The sequence below is a fragment of the Bombus bifarius genome, unplaced genomic scaffold, assembly GCF_011952205.1.
Source record: "Bombus bifarius isolate JDL3187 unplaced genomic scaffold, Bbif_JDL3187 scf7180000008214, whole genome shotgun sequence".
In the NCBI taxonomy this organism is placed as follows: domain Eukaryota; kingdom Metazoa; phylum Arthropoda; class Insecta; order Hymenoptera; family Apidae; genus Bombus; species Bombus bifarius.
Window position 1 is genome coordinate 736,677 of NW_022884517.1, and position 8,723 is coordinate 745,399.

General features: G+C 38.2%; 1 protein-coding gene across 2 annotated transcripts in view; it reads right to left on the reverse strand.

The window, feature by feature from the left end:
- LOC117210996 overlaps positions 1 to 7,781 on the reverse strand; it is an 80,106-nt gene extending 72,325 nt beyond the window's left edge. For both annotated transcript variants that reach the window (XM_033454520.1, XM_033454519.1), the window contains exon 1: positions 7,386 to 7,781. The gene's annotated coding sequence lies outside the window, so the exon portion shown is untranslated. The remainder of the gene's footprint in view (positions 1 to 7,385) is intronic.
- Positions 7,782 to 8,723: the final 942 nt, after the last annotated feature.

Consider the following 8,723-nt stretch of genomic DNA (forward strand, 5'->3'; position numbering starts at 1 on the left):
GAGCGAGCGAGTGCGTAGAGAAGCACGCATTTCACAAAGGCTCGTTCGAACAAAAGGTCGTAATTTTGCGAGAAACGAAAGCGCGCGATTAATGTCGCAGAGAGATCCGTTATCGACATAAGTGACATACCTAAGTACTTCGGATTTAATTAATTAATCGACGTTTCTCCGCGTCTATATTTCGGCTAATTTACAAATCGAATGCACGAAAAACTATGTTCTTTAACTAAGTGCGTTTAACATCGCCGACAAGAGAAGCAGTTTAACCCAGAGAAAGATTGAAAAACTGGTCACACATGACGAAATTCTTCGAAAGCGAACGGAGAATTAAGATTTCACGCTCGTTCGGATCTAATTAGCGTTATTCGCACGATACAAGAGGCTGTTTTTTGTCGCGTAGCCTGTGCGGATACGAGGACGTTCACGAGAGCGAGAAGAACACGATATTAAGAGCAAAAATAATCGGAACAAAAAATAATCGCAACATAACAAAACCTTGAAAAATTAAAAACCCTTAAACAACCAATTTACGTTTTTATTAACGATTTAAATCGTATATTTAGTGCTACTTTTAAAGGAAATACAGAAATAACTATGAAGATACGATTTTTAAGCCGCGGGATTATTCACGTATGCATAAATAACAAAAAATAGATGGTGAATCACGGAATGTTTAAATCCTGTTCTTTTAAAAATAGTACGTCGTACAAGAAAAGTTTTCCTTGGGCTCTCTTTAATTTTCACTTTTGCTTTTTCTTGAGAAATCGTCACATTCCTGTTATATTTACGCAAATCACGCGGCAAATTACGCAGACGAAAGTACTTACCGTGAATATTTAACACGAGTACGAAATTTAATTATGGTTAAGTGACGCGTGTATGCGAGGGTGAGCGTTCTCAAGAGAGTACAGTGAATGATGAAAGAAATAATACTAGATAACTACGGCACTCTCAAAGAATTCTGCGAAAAAAGGAACATCTCGAAAATTCGTAGCAAAGTACCATTCGATTATAGAAGGTGAATGGTATAAAAAGGTTAAGAAGACAATTAAGTAAATAATTGTCAATTAAAACGCGTGTCCTCCGTATGGCTTGGAGAAGCTAAAAAGTCATTAAACAGATTGACAATTTTTACGTGACAAAGGAAATGAAACTGTATAACTTCGATTCCAAATTTATCTCACCGAAAAACAAAAATTTCCCTGATCGTTAATGCGCAATAGGATATCGGTACAGGCGTAGACAATCTAATTTCATCGAAGTGTGATAGCATTTAGATGTTGTGATAGACCTTAGACGAGAGAAGATAGTGTCACCCATGGATTAAACGATGCGTGATCTTACTCATCGACAGGCTATAAACGCTGTCAATATATTTCGAGACGCGGGAGTGTGTTGAGCAGGTTTCCGTGGCCCGTTGTGAATCGGTAAGAAACTCATCGGACCGCATGAAGACCTAGCTCGCATGATAGATGCCCACCAGCGATTTCCTTGTGAGCCGCGATCAAAGAAATTTATATGTTTCGCAAGCTTCTTTACTTTCTCTCCGCTCTCGACAAACAGTTCTTAGCAAGTTAGACGCGCGGCATCGCTAATTGCCTTCGGACCGGAGCCCCGATCTCCAACTAACTGGTGAATTAATTACTGGCGATAAACGCTGGTTCGTCGGCAGGTTCGCGCGTACGAGCACTCTGAATCGAGATCGTAATCGAAATCGATGGGGCAGAGTTTCTATTGCGATGCGAGTTCGTACGATGGATTTCCTACCAACCTTGCTACTATGCAGATACAATATATCGCTACTGTGGTTAGGCGAAGAGTATGAAACACGTTAAACGAGAAATTCTTGACTCAAGTTCGATTATTAAGGGGGGAAGGGCGGGAAGGTTAATTCGTACAAAAATAAGGCATGTGTTTGTGAATTATTTGTGACGACACAGTTAAAATCTCTTTATTAAAACCAATAGTACATTAAAGTATGACATTCGAAGAATATTGTATAAAATTTTCACGGAGAAATATTAAAAACTACGGCAATGGCAGCAATTATTCGGGCGTGTCTCGGAAAAAAGTAGAATTGCTCATAACTTGGTGCTGGATCATCTGAAATCAAAAAATCAAAGTTCATTCGTTAGGTAACAGCTTTCTCCAGGGTTTTTCGAAATTTCAATTTTTCACTTTTTTGGAACACTTTGAAAGCATAAATTAGCCGATTTTGCGAAAATTTGCGTCTAATCTTCCCTTCAAAGTGTTCCAAAAAAGTGAAAAATTGAAATTTCGAAAAACCCTGGGGAAAGCTGTTACCTAACGAATGAACTTTGATTTTTTATTTCAGATGATCCAGCACCAAGTTATGAGCAATTCTACTTTTTTCCGAGACACGTCCGAATAATTGCTGCCATTGCTGTATTTTTTAATATTTCTCCGTGAAAATTTTATACAATATTCTTCGAATGTCATACTTTAATGTACTATTGGTTTTAATAAAGAGATTTTAACTGTATCGTCACAAATAATTCACAAAAACATGCCTTATTTTTGTACGAATTAACCTTACCCCCCCCCCCTTAAGGGAATGTGACTGCGCGATTGTGCAGGCAAGCGGAAGTCATGGAACTTGAACCCGTATGTTTTCAGGTGTTTTTTGGCCGTATTAGGTGGATATGATAATGTTGCTTTCGTTAATAAGCATCGGCTTTGCATTGATAAAATAATATAAATAATTATGAAGGAGAAGGTATAAAAAATTCTATTTCGAGTTCGTTTATGTATGCCCTAAAATCTAAATATTCAGATCTAAATATTAATTATTGATAAGAATGTCTTGTACTTCCATTAAGAGTCTAATTTTATAGAAATTTTAAAAAGTGCTAATACCGTCTGCTCTAATAAAATACAAAATGAAGAAAACAATGAGATTCACCAATCGAACGTGAGAATCGAAATCCATAACTACACATATTGCATCTTTTCACAAATGCCAAATATGTATTAATAATCTCTTCTTACGTAATTATTAAAAATAAGCACGGATGCTATACATTCCGTTCGTAATTCCTCCTTTTTAATAACTTTTTACTCGAAACAAATTCTCTGAATAGGAATTGCGCGAGACAATCAAAACGTTTTCATTAGTTTCATTGACAACATTCATTTGTTACCACGCACGGTAGGTATGCTGACTAAATTTCATCGATGCTGAGAGCTTTCGTAAACAGCGAGAGTCTTTTCTTGGGAACTCTGTTTACGAGTATTTCTGACGGAACGAATAGTAAAACATTGGCTTCCGTATTTTTAGCACGGACTCGCAAAAGCACGTGGAAAGCTATTTGTCGAAATTTATACAAATAAAAATTTCTGTTTAGCGAACTGGAAGGAAAGTATGCCAATGCGAGAGACACGGACTCATAACATATACCGTGTGCATGTTCAATTAATTTTCTAGTTAAATCCGTGTCATCCAAGTGTGTAAATAAAACGTTGCTTCGAGAAAATAACTTTCATCCCGCCTCATTACTCTCGATGTTGTCTATTATTACGTCCGATGAGTTCTACTTTCCTCTTGTTAATATTTATCCTTTTATTGATTACGATTTCTATACTCGTAATATTTTTTTGACAGAGTCGTGTTTCACTCCATTTTTATCATGCAAAATTATAGGTTCCACACCTCGCTTTATCCGTGCTACTTTCTCGTTTACTTCAATTTGGACCTGTTTATCTTTTTATTTGATTTTCGATATATATAATTAGCATAAGCGTTTCCCCTCATATAGAATGGAACGCTTCTCGGTAGAAGGAAGCTCACTTTGTTTATGATCAGGAAAAAGATTTGTCAAAGATGTTTGTAACGGAAAGAAAAATATCAAGTAAATTTAGGTAACCCGGATATAATTTTTTTTTCAATAGCAGGTTCATATGACGCAAGTTAATAAATTTATGTCAAATTTCTAATCTTACGTGCATGGGAACGTGTGTAAGTGATACTATTTGAAATTGTGTTAACGACCTTATTATTCCAAGAAAAGCTAATAATCAGAAGAAATTATCTGTTTGCTTTACTCGTCTAATGAAACCATACATACCATTCTTGGCCTAAAATACCTTAAAACTAAGACGACTGCAATGTAATGATCTCTGGTCTAATGTTTGATTTGGTTGCTTGTTATAGAGAGAATAGAACAATTACTTTATCAAATAGCACAATTGTAATTAAATTTTTTTAATCAACTAAAAATATTCTTTTTTAATCGTTCGATAAATTAATTCGATAGAATGGACTTTACATTTCATGATAAATAATATGACGTTCAAAAAATACTATTCATTATTCCTTAACTCCAAATTGTATACCTTATCAGGCTTTATTCCAAGCTAATGTTATTCTTGCACTCAGGAACACTCCGTATACGCACATCAAGACTTACTCGATTACGCAACGAGGCAGCAAATGAAAGTAATCTCCTTACAACCACGATACACAAACGAAACGAGATTCGGGTCTCCGTTTGAACAAAGACAAGCATCGCGAGGCGTAAATCATTGAAATGATATCGCACCGCCTTAATCGCCACTCCGTAAACATTTCGGCATGTTTCCTGTGATTTTAGAGCTCTGCGGGATGAAGATGAAAAGGCAATAAAAGGTGACGACAACCTACCCAGATACGGAAACACGGCAATTCCGCGCACCGGCCGTGGAAATATTTGGAAAGCGAACGAAACCGTTTAACTCCCTTTGAAATATGGCGCCAAACAATTATAAACGGTTGCGATTACGTATAGCGTGTGACCGTGTCATCACAGGAAAGGTACTGAAATTATCCTGTCGCGACGTGCCCGTAGTAATTCTGATACTACGAAGCACGGTAACAATGACCATCTTGTCTAATCAACAACTCTTAGAAATTGCTTTGAATGTGTAGCTAAACTCAATCACGTATCATCTACCACGTGTTCAAGGAACTCGTGAACTCACGTTTTATAAGTCTGCTTAGATTTTCTTTTCTTTGCACGGGCTTTGGTTTGCTTACATATATCTGGTTTACTGTTATGACTGTTTTCGTTTTTGTGATTGAATTTTTATGTGACAGAAACCATCTTTTGGATATGGTCGTGACTTAACATCCAATGTACTATAATAAAGTATAAATTGATCGACTCCGTTTTCGAATTTGTCCAGTATTTGTTTTATAATATTATAATGCCTTAAAATAAAATCTCATCAGCTATACACATTGCAAGGTGCGACTTCGCATATAATCAAGAGTTCCTCCATCTTCGTTCATCGATGGAAAAGTAAAGTTGTTTAATTTAAGGAAAGAATTCGTTCGACGTATGGTCGAAGTAATTCTTAAGAAACGACCGCTTTTATACTTTAATTGGACCGGAGAAAGGACGACGAATATGGAAATACGTGAAGACTGTCGTTTTCAAATGTGCTTCGAGATCTTAATGTGGAGCAACTGTCAAGATAAGGAAAAGTGAATCGACCGCTTTCATGGTTGTTTATATTCTGCTTGGGGTTGTGGATTAAACCGACGACCCAATTAGTTCGATTCAGCCACACGTTCGGTATTTGTACAAAATTTCCATTGAGAAAATATTCGTAACGATCGACCGTCCGAATGTTTCTACGTTAATGCCGTTAAAGGTCACGTTCCAGGTCGAGAGAGCAAACAAAATTTCACTTTCTGATCGACGGATATAATTGAATCCAAGTTCAAAATTGGGGTATATTGGATATTTATTACGTAAAAAAATTGTTCCATTCTTGTTTCATAGAAAGTAATCATTTTTCTAAAGCAGTATGCTAAGATTTAAGAAATAAGTAGTGCTAACACCCAAATTAAACTTTAGGTCCTCAAAGGGACCTTAGGTCTTGGAAATCGAATTTATTGCAAGTATTTTGAAACATAAATCATGCATATCGATATTCGAGACAAATAAAGTAGCCAAATTTCGATGATACTAACGTTTAAAATTTAAACTCTAAATAAAAATTTGTCGCTGCATGGTAATTCATTAATTCTTGCTTAAATAAATATACATGGAGCAGTCAGATTTTACAAAGAAACTTGCATAAATAGACATTCCTTTTCGAAAAAAAATGCGAATTCATATTTATATGAACGATATCTCAACTTGCAAAACATAAATCCTTGATATATTGATTTCAAAACTACACATACAGGCGCAAAAACAGATTCCAATGAATATTTAATACAAAGAAGATTCGCCTTCTCCAAACTTTCCTAAATTTAAAATAACAAGAGATATACATCTATCACCGACAAAAATCATTGAGACACCAGCGTATATGAGACGAGAAACCTTAGGATTTTCGACTCGAAGGCCGCTAGCGTCTAAATACAAGACCTATCTTCCGTACAAACCTAAGTCTTTGTAAATCAGAACCATCAAAGGAGGTGGTTTTCAGGTGTACTCGCGATCTTCCCACTTCTCGCGGTCCATTCGTTCCATTAACGGATAACGCGCTTTTGATTTCTCAGACTCTCCGGGTTTCTTAGCCCTTCATCCTACTACCTCGTGTACACACGCACCCAGCACGCTTATCCACGAGCATACGGGACAATAGCGGTACCAAAGTCGTTTTATTGTCGCGCATTTATTGTCCATCGCGTATCGCGGCTCGTAAACATTGTCCCGCTGCTGAAAGCATGCTCCGTGGGCAGATTTCGTAATCGTTTTAGAGGTAACACCGGAGGGTTAGCCTTTCAGTCGCAAGCACCGTTGCTTTCCTCCTCGTCATCGTCGTCGATGCGACGCATTGCGGACATTGGAGACCAAGGAACGCTTCAACGCAACGATGAACAGAGTACCTTCGATATAAGACTCTGATCAATGTGAACGATATACGCCCAATATTTTTCCGGTTGTTAGATATTAGCGATACGATGGGAATTTGATTCGATAGACCATGTTCTTCAAGGGAGAAATTCATCATCGTAACCCCGAAGTATTACGATAAAATGGATAAACACTGAATTTACAGGACATAATTATAAGATTCGGTCTAATCAAAGATTACAGCTAACATGACACTTGGAGTCGTGCGTTTATCAAGAGTGGAATTGCGACAATGTCCATAATGTCCGAAGTTCTCGAGAAACATATAATATAGTAGCAGTTAAGGGTTAAAATGTCGCTTTTGCCGCGTCTTTGGAATTGTAGCTGCCAAAACTGGGAAACCAGTTATTTATAGCGCAACGTGTTTTGGAATACAGGCTGTAATATTAAGACAGAAATGAAACGAATCGCAAGGACGATTATCGAGGTACGTTAAGCCGCGCCGAGAGGTGTAATCGCGACACAACTACCACTTAACCTTAATCAACAAATTCTCACGAGAAATTCGTTACTCACCGATGGAGTACAAACACGAATAGAGGTTAGTTGCGGACCATGTTACTGCTCGATCGACGCGTATACGTGTGGCGATTCACAGGGTGTAGAGGAGTTGGCAGGGTTGTAGAATCGGTCTCCCAGGACGACGATGATTTTCAGTCTTTTTTTCCGAAAGGCACAAGTGTCACTACACCGAGGCACGACTCACAGGAGCGGAGAGCAGACGTGTGATAAATCGCGTGGCAATGGTTCGCGTCCCGACCTTGGTTGTTCACGATGTGTCAACGAATCGAAAAGAAAACACCGGGAATTTCGAGGAGTGGATGTGAACGTGAGCTTCGATCGATGTCCGTGCGCAGACTGCCCGCACCTCGGTGCTGCCGGGCGTTCGTCATGTCGCGGTCTCTGTTGCGGTCTCTGTCGGGCTCTGTTACTCTCGCTTGGCCTCTCGCTCGGTTCGATCTCCCTCCCCACTAACGTCAGTTGTATCGTCTCGTTCACCGAACGCGGGACGCGCGCGCTTCCCCTTCGAAATAACGCTCAGACAGTTTCACCGTTCCTTCCTTCGTTCGTTCATTCGTTCGTTCGATGCCGCGTCCGAACATCGAACATTTTCCTCCATTTTCCATAAATTCACACGGTACACCGTGATTCGCGCGAGCTTTTCCATTTATAGTGGTAGGACGGTGCGTGCGCACCTGATTCGGTGTACCGCTCGACGCGCCGCAATTCCAACCACGAGTTTCAAGAGGCGGGCTTTCCGGTTAAGATCGTTCGATAGTTGGAGAAATGCACTCGTTTTAAAATTAATCACTTGATTTCGGCTCCGATTTAACGATTCGCCCAAATAATGAAAAAAATGGTTCTTTAGAAGTCTTTTATTGTTTATGTGCTTATATTTATGCATATTATATAATGCTTATATTTATTGGCAGTTTCGAATAACGGCTGCTGTCTTATACGAGGTTCAAAAAAGCAACAACGGAGTCGATTATTTTACAGACAAATATTCAATTTCAATTATTTGTAATATTCTCTTATACTAGTATATAATTTCTAGTTTTCATCGAAATACTTTTAACTATCCTATTTTAGTCCATCTGCCACGTATTATCCGCGTTCCTTTATTAGTATGCATTCACGATGCAATCTATACTCATATTCGGTTTCCTCTCGACAACTGAAAAATCTTGCTGTATACAAATCATATGCATTATGTCAGCTACATTTGACTATAATTTATGCTACCGTGCGTAACAAGTAAGTTACCTGTGTTTTACACATTCGTTCCTAGTACATTAATAAGAATACACAGACGCGAATGCTTGTTTTTCTTTCATCATCTATTTATTCAGC